At 45.5% G+C, this 15,349-nt stretch overlaps 1 protein-coding gene across 1 annotated transcript in view; it reads left to right on the top strand.

The window, feature by feature from the left end:
• Positions 1-15,349, top strand: part of LOC115330542 — a 32,393-nt gene that overhangs the window by 610 nt on the left and 16,434 nt on the right. The window lies entirely within an intron of this gene.

The raw sequence follows: 15,349 nt of genomic DNA, 5'->3' as shown, positions 1-15,349 counted from the left end.
GTTCTCCTATTTTTGTAATTTTGGGGGATATTCGATCGCAGCGTGCGCACAAGAATTCTTTATATATATCTATATATATTGTACTATCACAATCAACTTTGGCATGCACAAGCTTTAGGATAACTAGAATGCAAGCATCAAGGTTTAATTAAAACGCATTATTTTATATTTAAGAAATTTTTGACAAAATATTCCTTGACCTTCTAAAAATGGCGTTTCTCTTTTTTTTTAGACTCCAACTATTTTAATATAAAAAATTAGCGTACGCACTATATTTGTTCATTGCACTAAATGGTTCAAAAGGAGCGAATTAGCCTTTCTTTTACTAGGCCATTTCAAGTGTGTTGTCATGCCCCATGTGTACGCAAGAACGTGTTTTCTTTTTTATGCGTATTGCATTTAGAATACGAGAAACAAGATATACCAGAACTTTCGCCAGACTCGCGAAAAACCAGGTCAAGCACTATACGACCGAAACTTTCATTCCGTTATCGCAAATATTTTTTTTCGTCTCCTTATCGCTCTTTATTTAGTCAACGAGCTGCGGTATTTGATAATAAGAACACCTGAAAAACGAATAAAAAATTTAAGAAGCGTGAACATTACAATCCTCGCCTTCCTCTTCTAAAAAAAAAAAAAAAAAAAAGCACCAGTTTTTTGCTTTGTTTTAACGCCGTGCGAAGTAGTTCTTAGTTGTCGCAAGAAGAAGCGATGCATTCGGTGTTTCAAACGTGTACGCCTTGATAAGATAACATGTATCTAAAATGCACCAACACACGTCCTAATTATTCACGTTAAAGGGAAAATTAGTAACACTCCGCGAGACGCCGTACTTTTTTTTTTTTTTTACTACGGTTCGTGACGTCAAAGACGAGTTCAGTACTACTGCAGTGCCTAAAATGCTTCTCCCAACCAAACAAATACATGCACAAAATTTGACGTTCGTGTTTATACGGCGTAATTGGGTCGGTCTGCCTTTGAAGCGCGGCGACACTCGTTTACGCTGTAGATGAGAAATTTAGCCGGTGCAGCACCACTACCAGTATGGGGTCTTTGACGTGCATCACGCACTAGAGGTATACACGACCGCACGTGTATCTCTAGCGCACGATGCTCATCCAAACGGGTAGGGCTGGGGGATTGAGCCCAGTACCCCTGGGTTCTCCAGCGCGAGCTTCCCCTCTACGTGCTCCAAGCTGGTGTGCGCTAGGCCACTCGGCCATTAATCCCCTTAACGCGTCTTTCACAGATGTGTCTCTCCTATCCGTTATATGACAGCGAGCCTATTGGTGACCTGCCGCCGCGTTTGAGGCTTCTCGCTTCCCCGATCCGCTCGCTACCCAGTCTCGTTTCCCGAAATACCCTCGACCGCGGACACCGAAAGCAGATGAGCGCATTACCATAAACCTCAAGGCGCCCACCCGTGTCTTCCGACCGCTTGGACTCGGAGCTCCAACAGCACTTTCTCACGGGCTCCGCGGAATCCCATTTCAATTCCTCCGGTCCCCATTCCGCGCCTCCTCGTCTTTTTCTACGCTCTGATAACAGCCACGCTGACAGTGCAGTGGGAACTATACGTGCTCGCCGGACAAATCAACCGCCTCTCTTTCGTCACCCGACTTCGCTCCCTGCATGAGGGCATCGGTCGGAGCGTCATCGTACGTGTGACTAATCCAAGTAGCTCTGGTTTCCACCGCGCTGTCGCTTTAGGGGAGAACCGAGTACGCCTTCTACTCCGTTCACCGTCGGCCCCCACATGCTCGATTGGGAATTCCACGCGACGGTGTGAGACGCCCCTCGGCGCCAGAACCAAGGTTGCCCGGACAGCGTTGACCGTTTTGTGTCCGCAGTTTGTTTATGCAGCACCGCCGCGGATCCCCGAGGACAGAGCAGAATGCCGAATCGATCGCTTGACGCGTTCGAATAGAGCGCAGCAATTTCCGTCAAGGGGTGCTCCGCTCTTGATCCATTTCCTGTTATCTTCCTCGAGCAGCCGCGTCACCAAGGTAGAAAACGTGTCTGGTAAAAGAGAGAAGGAAGCCAACATAAAATATATTAAAAAAATCGTAAGGATGCAGGCGAGCTGGTGAATATTAACCATGTGGAATTAACCTGAGACAGTGGTAGAGAAGAAACATCAAAACGTAGAAGGGACAAAAAATAGACAGTACGACGTCTCAAACTCAGTTAACTCGTTTATTTAGTGCACTTCCTTATATAGTCTCAATCTCAAGGCCATCTCCACCAACACAAAAGGTCATCTCCACCAACACAAAACACTTTTGTGTTTTGTGTTGGTGGAGATGACCTTGAGATTGAGACTATATAAGGAAGTGCACTAAATGAACGAGTTAGCTGAGTTTGAGACGTCGCCCAGTCTATTTTCTGTCCCTTCCATGTTTTGCTGTTTCTTCTCTACCCCAGTCTCAGGTTACTTCAACATGATTAATAATAATAATAATAATAATAATAATATATATATATATATAGTTATTGACGACATAATTACAATATTGTAACACTTGAAGCTGTGGTAAGGAAAATTAAGAAACTTCCCGGTCAAAGGAAAAGACTACATAGAAAACGTCTCGGCTGAGACGTTCTTTAGTTGATGTCTGTTCCTTTGACTTGCAAGTTTCCTAATAATCCGCATTACAGTCTCTGGTGATACATAACTATTAATGCTCGCCAGGTGGCCTCCACACTCAGTTTTCTTGTTTTTGTTTTGTCCCGTTAATTTAAGGATTACAGGGCGTGTCATGTTTCCAGTATTGCCATTATTGCTCCGCAGGAGAGTGCCATGTCAGCTGCTAAAATACCGAAGGACAAAATCACGATATGTTACGTTATTGTTATGCTCATGCTTTTTGGTATCGCGATTTTGTTCTTTGGTGTTTTCATCAGCTAACGCGGCAATCTAATTGGGTGCGAAGCGACAATATGATGTTCGGCACTTGTGACGCCCTGCTTTTTCTTAGAGGAACCATGAAACGATTTTTCTGCTTTCGCTAATTACTACTCAGAATCGCTCCCTAACGTTAATAACCAAAAAAACAATTGCCTTAGCTTCTCTTTCTATGCATTGGCTGTTGCCAAAAAAGATTTTTAGAAATATGAGCATCGTTCATTCCTTCAACACAGAGCCAGAACAAGCGGCCACGTGGCCCGGTTCCTATCCTATTCCGCCAACGTTAATAATAGCCACACGCTGGGGTCGGCAAAGTAGAAAACGCGTGCTGAGCTCCAGGCATTGTTAGAGTGCGGCTATTCTCGCCGCCACAGGGGTTGGACACTAGCCACAACCCGAGTGTCCGCCGAGGCATTGATTCTTACGAGCCAAAGTCGAGTGCTCACGCAGTTCTCGCGTCCAATCCACGAGCCGCGCTCGACTGTCGTCAGGCGGAGGGTTTCGATCCCACAATTATGTCATCAAGCTTTGCGAAGCAAGACTGAAATAAATAGTCCCTCTTTTCTTTTTACCCTAACAATGTCACCGCGACAAAGAAGCTACTGAAGCGGTGGCGGTCTGAGCGAGTACACTTGGGCCACATTAGGCGAAGTACGCCTCAGCAAAGTCATGAACATTCAAACCCAATAACGTTTCACGGCCCCTTCAACGTTGCCGGCGGCTATGACGACTACTCTCACAAAGGATAGATCCTGGGCCGCGAAAATCTAATTACCTTGGCACCGACAGGCTTTGCTAGTTGGAATAGCTGGACACGCGCTCAACCTCGGGATTTTCTTTCACTTTTGAATTGGAAGGGATGGCTGCCGCCGTCGTGGGAACCCGTCGAGACAGCGGAGACAACCGTCTCTGCTGCCTGGGCAAATCCGGTGTCTCAGTGCGTCAACGGCAGCCCTCTCCCTCGGCACAGCGCGACAGCGTGCACAGCTCGATGCTCATCTGTTCTCTCAGAAGCGGGCAGTGCCCACCAATATAGGGAAGGATTTGGTGCTGTAGACACGATTTCTAATGAAAATGAGCGAAGTAAATGTTTATTCTCCTGGTAAAGCATTTGCTTTATTCATCTCTACAACGTCATTTCTAAAGGTATCTTTCTCTCTCTCTCTCACACTCTCTTACTGTCTCTCTTTTTCTTTCTCTCTCGTCCTCTGTAGCGAGATTTTACAAGGCCCTTTCCGGTGCTCGTCAATCAGGCAAAAAATGTCGAGTCACTGAACTGTCAACGCGTGCGCAGTAGAAGTCTACACGGTTACGGGTCAGTCCGCGGGCCGGGCTCGGGCTTCACGGCCATATTCATGAAGAGCCAGGGTCGTGCACGGACCTTACATTCAATCTACAAGGCGGGCCAAAACGGGTAAAACCAAAAGTTCCTTTTTTTTCTTTTTTGTTCCTTTTACAGCAATTAATATTATTATTTTTTTTTGGGGGGGGGGGGGGGGGGGGTTTGGAGAGGTACCTTAGTGAAGAGACCCAGATACTGAAATCATGCCTGTGTGTGATTGTATATGTTTTTGTACGGTTTGGTGTGTGTGCAGCGAAAGCTCTTCTAGAGCAATAGCGGCTTGGCGTTCATTTTCGTCAACCGGCGGCACCGCCGTCGTACAGCTGCCTCTCCCCATCAACATGCACACGTACCAGCCTAGACAATGCGCACCCTCGCAGGAGTAAACTATCCGCACTTACGAGTGCGTGCATCCACAATATAGGTGAAGAGGTTCCCCTGAGGGATGCTTTTCCTAGACAATTTCTCGCAAACAAACCTAAAGGACTGCTTGGGAGAAGAGCGTGTTGGTTTAAGTCTTGGATGAGGAAAGAATAAAACGATTAAAACAGGGACAACACGACCACATCTTTCAACTAGCAACAGAGGAGTAAACTTTCAAAAGCGAGCAGCCGACTATAGCCAGTAGGATGACACAAAAATGACACAAATGATGATGGCACAAAAATCCTGGAAGGGGGGGGGGGGGGGGCGGGGGGGGGGGAGGGGGAGGCATGACAGCAGATTCGGCAGGGAAATCATAGAATCATTCGCCATGACCACAGCAAAAAAACAACGTGTCAAACCCTTCCCTCGTGCTGACGAAAACTGAGGTTGAACTTTTAAAATCCGAGATAACCCTACCACCCTGACTTGCACTTTGCGTTTCTTATCTTTCCTTCTCTCCCCCTTCTTTCCCCTACTCCTGCTGGGTATAGTCGGCTGCTCGCTTTTGAAAGTTTACTCGTCTGTTGCTAGTTGAAAGATGTGGGCGGGTTGTCCCTGTTTTAATCGTTTTATTCTTTCCTCATCCAAAACGTAAAAGACGGTTGTGTCTGGTTTTTTTCGGCTGTACGCAGCGAGTGGGCAATGCAGAACTTTCACCGTGTTTTGTACAAACCCGTTGCGATGTTTCCCTTCCTCTTCAACTTTGACACATCGTTTTGCTTACTGCTCCTTGCCATTTTTATTTTTTCGTCCTTTTCGATACACGGGTTTGGTCGCAAAAGAGGACGATGGGGTGACTTTTTTTATTGAGCTAAGGCCCGCAGATTTGTCCGACAATTAATAGCAGAAAAAAATGATGTTTGCTGCATCGATTATCGGGATCCGTAGTCAACATGTGTAGTAGTGGCAAGCCAGCTGCCATGCCGCACAATTTATGAGCTGTTCACACTGGGCGAAAATACAGTGGGCCTCAGCAATCAAAATTAGCATCGGGCCGGGCCAGGCCGGCTGTCGAAATTGGATAGCGGGCCGTCGGCGCACCCGGGTTCCTAAATATATCGGTCTGTGCAGACCTCCAATACGAAGTATCTGACGTTCTTGTTGTTGTTGTTTTTTTCCGCAGAAGAGAGCCACTACACATAATCAGAACGCATTCAAGAACCTTGTGGACAAAGATGGCAGCGATCAGGAGGGAATTATTGGAATGGTATTGAAAAACTGTAGACGTCACGGGCCCAATGAGCCAAAGAACGCGCCGGAGCGAGGCATGGGACAACGCAACTCCGCACTCGCTGTCATGCGTGGGTGAAAGGGGGCTGCCTCACTCTGACACTCTCATCAACTTCCTGGGCCAGTAGCTTTAGCCCTTTGCCAAGTCATTGTCAAACAGAGGCTGCAGCTACAAAACATCCCATCTTTACCTCAATGGTCCTCCGACATAACATGGCGGAGCCAGCATGCTTCTCCCACCATTTTTGTGTGTACAGCGTGTTGTTGTTGTTTTTTGACGCAAAAATAAACTACCCATCGCCGAACACTCATTTTCGGCCTAAATGCAGCACTGGCGGTTCGAACTAGATGCCAAATATTTTAAAACTAACCGTCACCTTCTTTAATAGTGATTTCATGAAATGTTCAATAGAAAACTGGGGCATGTTTCCGGAGCTGACGCCATTCGACTCCATGTACTCTCGGATTTCGTCGGCCACAATTTTCCCATTGATCCGAAAATCCGAACCCCTAGCGCTACTTTTGAGAGGAGACTGGGCGCTCGGCAACGGCTAGTTTATTTCTGCGATTAAAAAACCACAACACAGTCACTGATTTTCGGAGACACCATGTACTAAAAAAGCAAAAAAAAAAAAGAAGATTATTCCACGGCGTTAGTTGTGTACAAATTGTCATCGTCTCACAGTCGCCCGCAAGAAATTTCTATGGCTGCAATGTCTGGCGGGATTTATGCGCTGATTGTGCAACAAGATCGGATGAAACGCTGCGTGCGAGGCATCAGCGCAAACGAGCAAATGTGATCGTTTAACACTCCGCGAAAGTATTGCGTGTGCGACGCAACAACAGAGATTTCGCGTTGTGGCTTATAACTACAATGTAACTGTAACAAACGATTTATAAACCAGACCCTTGCGCTTCACTAAAGCGCTGCCGACACTTAAATTTCTGCGCGCTAAAGGTCAATCGAGACTTCCTTTTGTGGCTGCCGGTTACGACACATACGATTCCTCCGTTTCCTCGCTTTCATTCTCGTCGCATCGAGAAAGAAAGGAAGTTTCGCGCATCGTTCATAGTCCTCGCGAAGTAGTTCTTACAAGATTCGGTTGTCGAAAATGCAAGCAATGCTTTTTTTTCTAGGTTTTTGAGGTTATTGCGAGTATACATGCATATAGTATATCTTATGGATCTTGTGGAAAGTTGGGATGGATGTGTTCAGCTCCCGGCTGCCCCTCTACGAACGGTCTAGCTATTTTTAGATACGTCCGGCTGGGGCACTTTTTTTTATTTATCAAGGCGTAACCCTTATATGTGCCATCGTTCGGCCGACCTTCAGAGTCCTTGAGCGAAAACATATGCGAATTTTAATATTTCTCCGAAAAAATACCTTATTTTTTGTTATTTACTTCGAATATATTATACGGGGAAGGCGTGCGCGCGCTGCGCCCGCGTCTGCAGTAACTGCTCTAAAGCGAAAGCTTAAAACAAATGACATCTTGCACGCGCGTTCGTCAACGCCTTATTAACTGAACGCTTTACTTATTTACTGACTGAACGACATGTCTCATCGTTCAGTCAACCTTCAAGGTCCTTGAGCGAAAACACGTCAGCGACACCAAAGGTACGAAAATTTACGACACGAAAGGTACCAAACATTTACGTGGCATCTGCGAATTTTAATATTCCTCCGAAAAGACTTAACGCTCTTGTTCCTTGGCTGGTGTCGAACCAGCGACCTTTCGTTCAGTGGTCCGACGCAGTACCCCTCCACTGTGGCAAAGTTTTTTTTTTATTATTATTTCTTTATTCAGGAATACAGACACATACATACATGTATTAACACATTATTTACACTTTTTAAAATGAAGTAACCCAGCGCTTATGGGCGAACGGTGATTAAAATTCCTTCATGCGTGTGAGGCTATCAAACACTCGAATCCACTGAGGCGGGTATTCGCTCTGTTCGTAAGCACTCTTTACCTGTACAACATAATCAATAAAGAAAATACGCGCTGACCGGGGGAATAGACCCTTTCCGAAATTCTGCGCCATCTGGTGGCTGAAATGGCGGTTTAACTTTTGCCATACGAATGGCGGCAATGAACCCGAACCCGTATTTTATCGGGCACCGTCACTTTTGCATGTCAACGGCAGAAGAGAATAAACTTTTCGCTATACAGGTTTTTCTGGATCGTCTCATCCAGTCTCGATTCCCACAACGATGCAACCAGTCAGAACGAAGCGCCAACCCAGACAGACGCCAATTGGTTTCGAAGTCGATTTTGTGCCACTAACAGGTTCACTGGGCTCGAATTAGAGAAATGAACACTTACGCAGCGCTTGCATTTAATTCCGGTTTCGCAACGTGCTAACGTCTAGAATGTATAGGCCTCGAATCCTCAGCTTAGGAGTATCTTCAACATGTTCCTTCATCAGTAAATAGAAAGCCGCCATTGGTATGGCACATATGCCATTTTTCCGATGATAATAGTGATCAAAGTGGCCAGACTGAATTTCGGAAAGGGTCTATTGCTCTGCGTGTCTCACCGTCATCCGCGACTTCCGCGAGCTAAACAACCCAAGAAGCATAATCATGTCCAGCGAAAAGTTCTCGTTTGCCCCGATTGGTAGGAAACGAATAGAATGAGGTGTTAAAGGGATGCTGAACTGAAATCTGAATTCCCCAAAACACGCGGCAAAAGCGTGCAGCGGGATGCTACAAACACCAAAACATCACTCATACAGCGAAATCTCCAAACGGATGACCGTATTTAAAAAAAAAAAAAGAGGCGCATTTGGCAGGAATGTTGATTTCATGTTTCTCCGAGAAGGAGAGGGAACGGCCTCGCGTCTTCTCCGCCTCGCGGCCTTAAGGCAGCGAAGCGAAGAGAGGAGGAAACTAGGTATCTTGACGGTCACGCGCCTCGTCGGCCTGGTTCAATCTAGACTTTTTTTCTCAAAAATACGGCCGTCCATTTAAGATATCATCTTACTAGTAGTGTTGTAGGGATTGTAGCATCCGTCTACATCTCCAGCATTGTTTTTTTTTTTTTTTTTTTTTTTTTTTAATCCAAATTTTGGTTTACCATCCCTTTAAGCACAGGTCTTTTTTTTTTTTTTTTTAAAGTTCGTTGCAGGATATCCCAAAAGAACACTGCGTCCCAGCAATACAGAAAACTATGTTCGATGGTTTCGGGGACTTTGCACAGTGGGCAATTAACACCAGCTGGGACGATCATGCCTCGTTTGCCCATCCAAAGCTTGACAGGCAGGGTGTCACTATGGTATTCGGAAGAAACAGGTTTTGGCTGACGGAGGAATACACATCTTTTTTCACACGAAGTAGGACGTCTTGCCCTGGTTCATCAGCATAAAGAGATCTGCACAGCGGTGCCGGAAACAAATTATCGATAAGGTCGCGGTACAATTTTCTGCGCGAAACATTGAATAAATATTTGAGCGAGTACCTCACCGTCAGAAATTTAAAAGAATCAACCACTTCTTTTACGAAGCCTTGTTTGAAGCATCACCTGTATAAGTGGATTAGTCTGGTCTCGTAGAAAAAGGAAACGTGAGACCATCTGACGGAGAAACTGATGAAGCAGTGCGAGACCGCCCTTGGATATGCGTCGAAAGAGATTGTCTCTTCGCATTGCCTCTCCTGCGCTCTTCCACACAAACAATGCAAAAACGTGTTGAATTGTTTGTATATTCAATTGCGAGCAATTCGAAACTTTAAGCAAAAAACCACACTTTTACAGTCAAGAACATATTGCACACTGTGGACCTCGTAAAGATGGACATATCACGTGAATTCCATTTTGACGTGCGATCTTTCAGTTCGGCCGTAACATTATGCCAGTAAGTTGAAGGTTGTTTTAGGTGCTGAAAGGGAGCACCGAGGTACCTGCTGCAGGTGTACAACTCCACTGAACGCCTTCAAACTGGCGGGGCGTAGTGGCCCACTCGCCGTGCCATAAGCCATTACATTTCTCCCTGTTAATCACCGCACCAGTAGCGTCACAAAATGTTCTGCACAAATTTAAAGCATGCCCGACGCTCTTTGTATCTGTACAAAAAACCGCTACGTCGTCCGCGTACGCGAGGACTTTTACTTCTGTATTTCCCATGGCGCACCCACGTACTAGTTCACTCTGCAACATACTTAGTCACAAAGGCTCCAGGTACAAGGCAAACACGAGTGGGGACAAGGGGCAGCCCTGCCGCACTGAAGACAGCACCCGTATTTTGGGTGTTAAAACACTGTTCACCACCTGCTTCGTCGAACATCCTGCATACGCCATTCTTACCCCCTCTAGTACTATATTTCCCACATTCGCGTGAGCTAACATTTTTCAAAGAACATCGTGACGTACGCGGTCGAATGCTTTGTCTAGATCGATCTGAATTACTGCAACTTGATTCCTTTCCGACTTACAGAAGTCGAGAATAGTACGGGTTACCTGGATGTTAGTTTGGATGGTTCTTCCTTTGATGCCGCATGTTTGGTGTGTTCCCACCAATATAGAAATAACGCTTTAAAGTCTTTCAGTTAAAATCCTCGCATATATTTTATAATGCACGTTGCAGAGTGTGATCGGGCGGTATCCGCTAACGTGCTTTCGCTTCTCAACGTCGTCTGCCTTATGAATCAGTACTGTGTGCGTTTGAAGAAAAGAAGGTGGCAACGTTTTATTCTCGAAAGCTTCGCGAATTACCTCGAGCAGAAAAGGACGGAAATAATTTTTATATTTCTTGTAAAACTCTCCGCTGAGTCCGTCCGGTCCTGGCGTTTTGTGCATAGGCAAAGTATCAATAACGCGCTCTACCTCGCCTTCTGTGATTTGTCCGTCCAGCCATTCTTTCTCTTCTTGCGATAATTTTGGCGCGTTACGAAGCAAGTAATCGAGAGCAGCTTGGCTTTTTGGCTCTTTATCGCCCTCGAAGAGGCTCTGATAATGCCTCAAAAAAGTGTCCTGAATTACAGCCTTGTCATTGCTGATGAACTCCTTCGTGTTCAACAGCTAAACTTTCCGTCGCAGGCGCAAACTTTTTTTCCTCGCCCAAAGCGCGCCTTGTGGGCTGTTCCCCTACAAAAAACTTCTCAGATCGCGAACGTATGACCGCTCCACGATAACGTTCTTGCTGGAAACTGTTTAGCTTATCTTTAATATGCTTTAATTCTGCGGCGCATGACCCCGGGTGCTCGCTTTCGCTTCGCAGTAGTTCGAGCCAGTATCCGTGCACCTCTTTTTCCTCTTTCTTAGCCAAAAAAATTAATCTGAGAAGATCTTTCAATTGCGAGCTCTTTAACTTCTTGTTTAAAGTATTCCCATTTCTCTAAAAGGCTAAGCTATGTCCTCGCTGATAATGTTTCTGAGGCCTGTGTCACACGCTTGACGAAAATATCATCTTTGAGCAGTTTAACATTAATTTTCCACAGTTCCCAATTAAACTTCTTTCTAGGTTGCGTGGCGCTTCCCAAAGTAACCGTCACTAAGCTGTGGTCACTGAAAAATACTGGCTTCACGTTGTAGTCGGTTACCTCACTGACAGCTTCAACTGACACGTAAATGCCGTCCAAACGAGCGTGAGATGATGACTAGAAGTGAGTATAACGAAAGTTAGCTTTTGAACACATGAGTTGCCCGACATCTTCTAAGTTGAACACGTTTAGTATATTCTTCAGACCTTTCACGCTCCTATCTGTGTGCAGTCTGGGTAGAGTACTATCTTCGCTACTACATACGCAGTTAAAATCTCCGGCGAGCACGACTTGCTCACATTGCAAGTGCGTCTGCAATCTCGCGAAAAAACGAACTCTTTCATCGACCCGATTTGGGGCATACATACACAGTACCCGCCACTCAAAATTATGCAAGGTGAAGTCACATATTATAAATCGCCCTTGAGTGTCGGTTATTATACTTAATTCTTGGAATTGCACAGTCTTCGAGAAAAATTAAAAAAACAGCTCGCGGGAGAGGCCTACCGCGTGGCACACACACACACCTCGTATCGGTGATGAAAAGGCCTCAGAGCTCGTTCAACGTCGTTATCGTTCTCCATTTTGGTTTCTTGTATGCAAATAATATCTAGGTTTTCTTCGCCTATTAGGCGTTGCAGTTGATACTGTTTTTTGCATCAATTGAAACCGCGTAAAGTTCCTATGCGAATGGGGTGAGGTAGCTGTCATACTTCCAAGTTGCTGAGTCACGCAGCCGTTCGGTAGTTTGCTGCCAGGCTACGAAAGGAAAAAAAATTTTCTAAACCAGAGTTGGAAGCGTAGAGCTGCGCACTCACATTGAGTCGTTTCCCCTACGTTCTTTCGGGGAGGTGCGTGGTTTAAGGCATTCTTAGAACTCCTGAGATTCTACCTCTGTTCCACTGCAGCCTCCTCCGATGGAAATTCCTACTTACAGAAGAGAGGAATCTGCATAGGTTCCTGCGTTGCACCTGTTTTATGCGACGTGCATCTGTCACATTGTGATCAGGCTATTGCTAAGAATATATCAACCAACCAAGTCTCGCGTATCTTTCGATATGTCAACGATTACCTGGTCCTCCTCCCTTTTCGTCCCGATGATTGTGACAGTCATCCTATCGACAGTGTGCGTGCCACATTTCTGGAACAAGCTGAACAGCTCAACTTTACCATTGAGGTACCAACGGACGGCATCCTACAGTTTTTAGAACTGCAGATTACTTTCAACAAGAACCAGACCTGCTGGATGTACCACCCACGTTCTAAAAAACGGCTATTGTGCTATGACTCATCCCATTCCAAACTTGTAAAGCGAGGCATAGTGTCTAATTGCTTAAGCATGGCGCTAAACAAGTCATGTGAGCACAGAGCAAAATCAAGCTTCGATTTACAAGTGGCTCGTTTGAAAGCTTCGGGGTACCCCTTTCCAGTACTGACTGACATCGCCGAGAAGTTAATGACAACGAACAAAAGAAGAGAAAAAATAAAAGAGAAGAGACGGCGTCCGGCTGTGGTGCCTTACATCCACAAGATTTCGCACAACATGAAGAAGATAGCATCCACGTTTGAAGTCCAAGTCGTCCTATCGGCACCGGATAAATTAAAACGAATGTGGCCAAAAATCAACAATTTCAAGCAACAACATCATGAATGCAACATAAACCACAAGCACCAGTATGTCGACTGCAACAGCGGAGTGGTGTATGAGATCCCTTTCACATGTGGGAAAGTGTATATAGGACAGACTCGACGTTGCATAAACACACGACTGAGAGAACATGCCCTGACCCTGCAGTCAACACCTTCTGGACATTTAGCCATGCATGTGCGAGATTGCTCCTGCACACCTTTGCTTTCAAACACAAAAGTGATCAGACGTTTTAAAGGAAAGAGGAACAGGGAAATCTATGAAGCACAGACTATACAAGCCAATGGAGAAAAATGCGTCTCCGCACCATCTTTGCCGTTGACGGACAAAGAGGTTCAGTACTTGAACCACTATACATAATCACGTTTGCACGTGAGCGCGTGAGGTGGTGCACCGGGTGGGTCTATGCGCTCGCGCCGGTATGGCTTTGGCTGTGGTGCCTGTTGGATGTAAAAAGGTAAATAAGCTGTACCGGGCACTGATCGGCGGCCTCAGGACAATCACCCTTTCTTTTTTTTCTATTAATTTTTTATCCAATTTTTATTCTCAATTAGTCTCCCACGGTCCGGGGTTATTTTCTAAGCCTTCAGAATAGTATCGTATAGAGTTCAAAATCATTACCTTTGTTTAATTTTTACTAATTTCGTTTTGGTCTGCTGTGTTTTAATCTTTCTAGTCTAACAATCTTCTTAGAGCGCCCGGTCAGAAAAAGAGCTATTTTTTCTTCTTTTTTCAACTCCAGACACTTTCTTCACCTTCTTCTCTAACGTTGTATATAAAACTGTCAGTTGTGAGTTAGCGCCTGTCCTGTCCACTTCTTCGTCTGTCCTCGTCCTAGCGCTATTTGTAATTTAATTATGTATAACCAACTAGCCCGCCAGAATATTCTAATTCTTCTTGGGGCCCTGCACGCACCAGTGCCCTGTCCTCCGCTATGGCAGAGGGGTACCGCCTAGGGAGCCTTCATGTGCGCTGAACATGAAGGCACTCTAGTACCGCCGCATCCGTAAATCATGTGTTTGTTTGTTTGTTTGTTGTTGTTTTGTTTGTTTATTATGGGGTGTCGGGAAAGGGGGAAACCAGGAGATGTGGGCCTCAATTAACGGGCGAGTCGCTACCTGGTTGTTGGGGAAAAAGGATAGAAAGAGGGAAGATGAAGATTATCTTCCCTCTTTCTATCCTTTTTCCCCAACAACCAGGTAGCGACTACCCAACAACCAAGGGTGCAATCCCACCCTTGGTTAGTGTGATTCTGAACCAACAGATGGCGGTGGGATCGCCTTCCAGGCCTGTACGTCAATGCGAGAAATCGTGTGTGGTGGCGCTTCAATGCAGTTGGGTATTTTTCTATATCCTGAATAGACCCTTTCCGGAATTCAGACTGGCAACTTTTATCACTATCATCATCTGAAAAATGGCATATGTGCTATACTAATGGCGGCCTTCTGTTTACTAATGAAGGAAGAAGTTGAAGATACTGCTAAACAGATGATTCGAGCCGTACACATTCTTGATATTAGCGCGACGTGAAGCAGGAATTGGATGCAAGAGCTGCGTAAGCGTTCATTTCTAACTCTGACCTAGTCAATCTGTTAGTAGCACACACTCGGCGTCAAAGCCCCGAGATGTACGGAATTTCATCAAGGCGTCCATGTGGGCTGGCGCTTCTTTCTGACTGGTTGCATCTTTTTCGCCATCGACACTGAAAGAGATTAAAAAAAGAACTGGACAGTGACGCGCGCATTCTCAATTACCGTTGACTTGCGAATGTGACGGTGCACCATACAATACTGCAGACCACAGGTACAGTTATCACAGCTTCATTGCCGCCATTAGTACGGTAAAAGTTTAACTGCCATTTAAGTCAGCAGATGGCACTGAATTCCGGAAAGGGTCTATTTGACATCCCTAGTACTTCGCTTGTTTTTCTCTGAGCGAGCTTTTTTGGAACGCGCACGGCTGCGCCAGTTCTCGTGCAAGGGGGTATTTGCCTACGCTCCGAGCTCACGTCTCCAGCAAATGGGGGCAGAACAAAACGCGAAAATCTTCCTGAGCCAAATGGCGAGACACATGCATAACAAAACCACCGACGCGTTGAAAAATATAAAATTGCCTGTGCGCCGTTATCGAAGATTTCAGAGGCCAATTACACATATTTTAATGCGATCAGATTTATATTGACACGAATGAAGGTGACGAGAGGACGAACAGTGAACTGAAAAATAAAGGTTTAACCAACAAACTTGTGGCAAACAAAAAAAGTAAAAAAAAGAGCATCAAGGCAGCAGAAAAGCAAGCGGCGATTCGGCAGCG

Source organism: Ixodes scapularis, unplaced genomic scaffold (genome assembly GCF_016920785.2).
Source record: "Ixodes scapularis isolate PalLabHiFi unplaced genomic scaffold, ASM1692078v2 PGA_scaffold4__175_contigs__length_147842914, whole genome shotgun sequence".
In the NCBI taxonomy this organism is placed as follows: Eukaryota; Metazoa; Arthropoda; class Arachnida; order Ixodida; family Ixodidae; genus Ixodes; species Ixodes scapularis.
The sequence above is the reverse complement of the archived record's forward strand: the minus strand, read 5'-3'. Positions and strand labels throughout refer to the sequence as shown.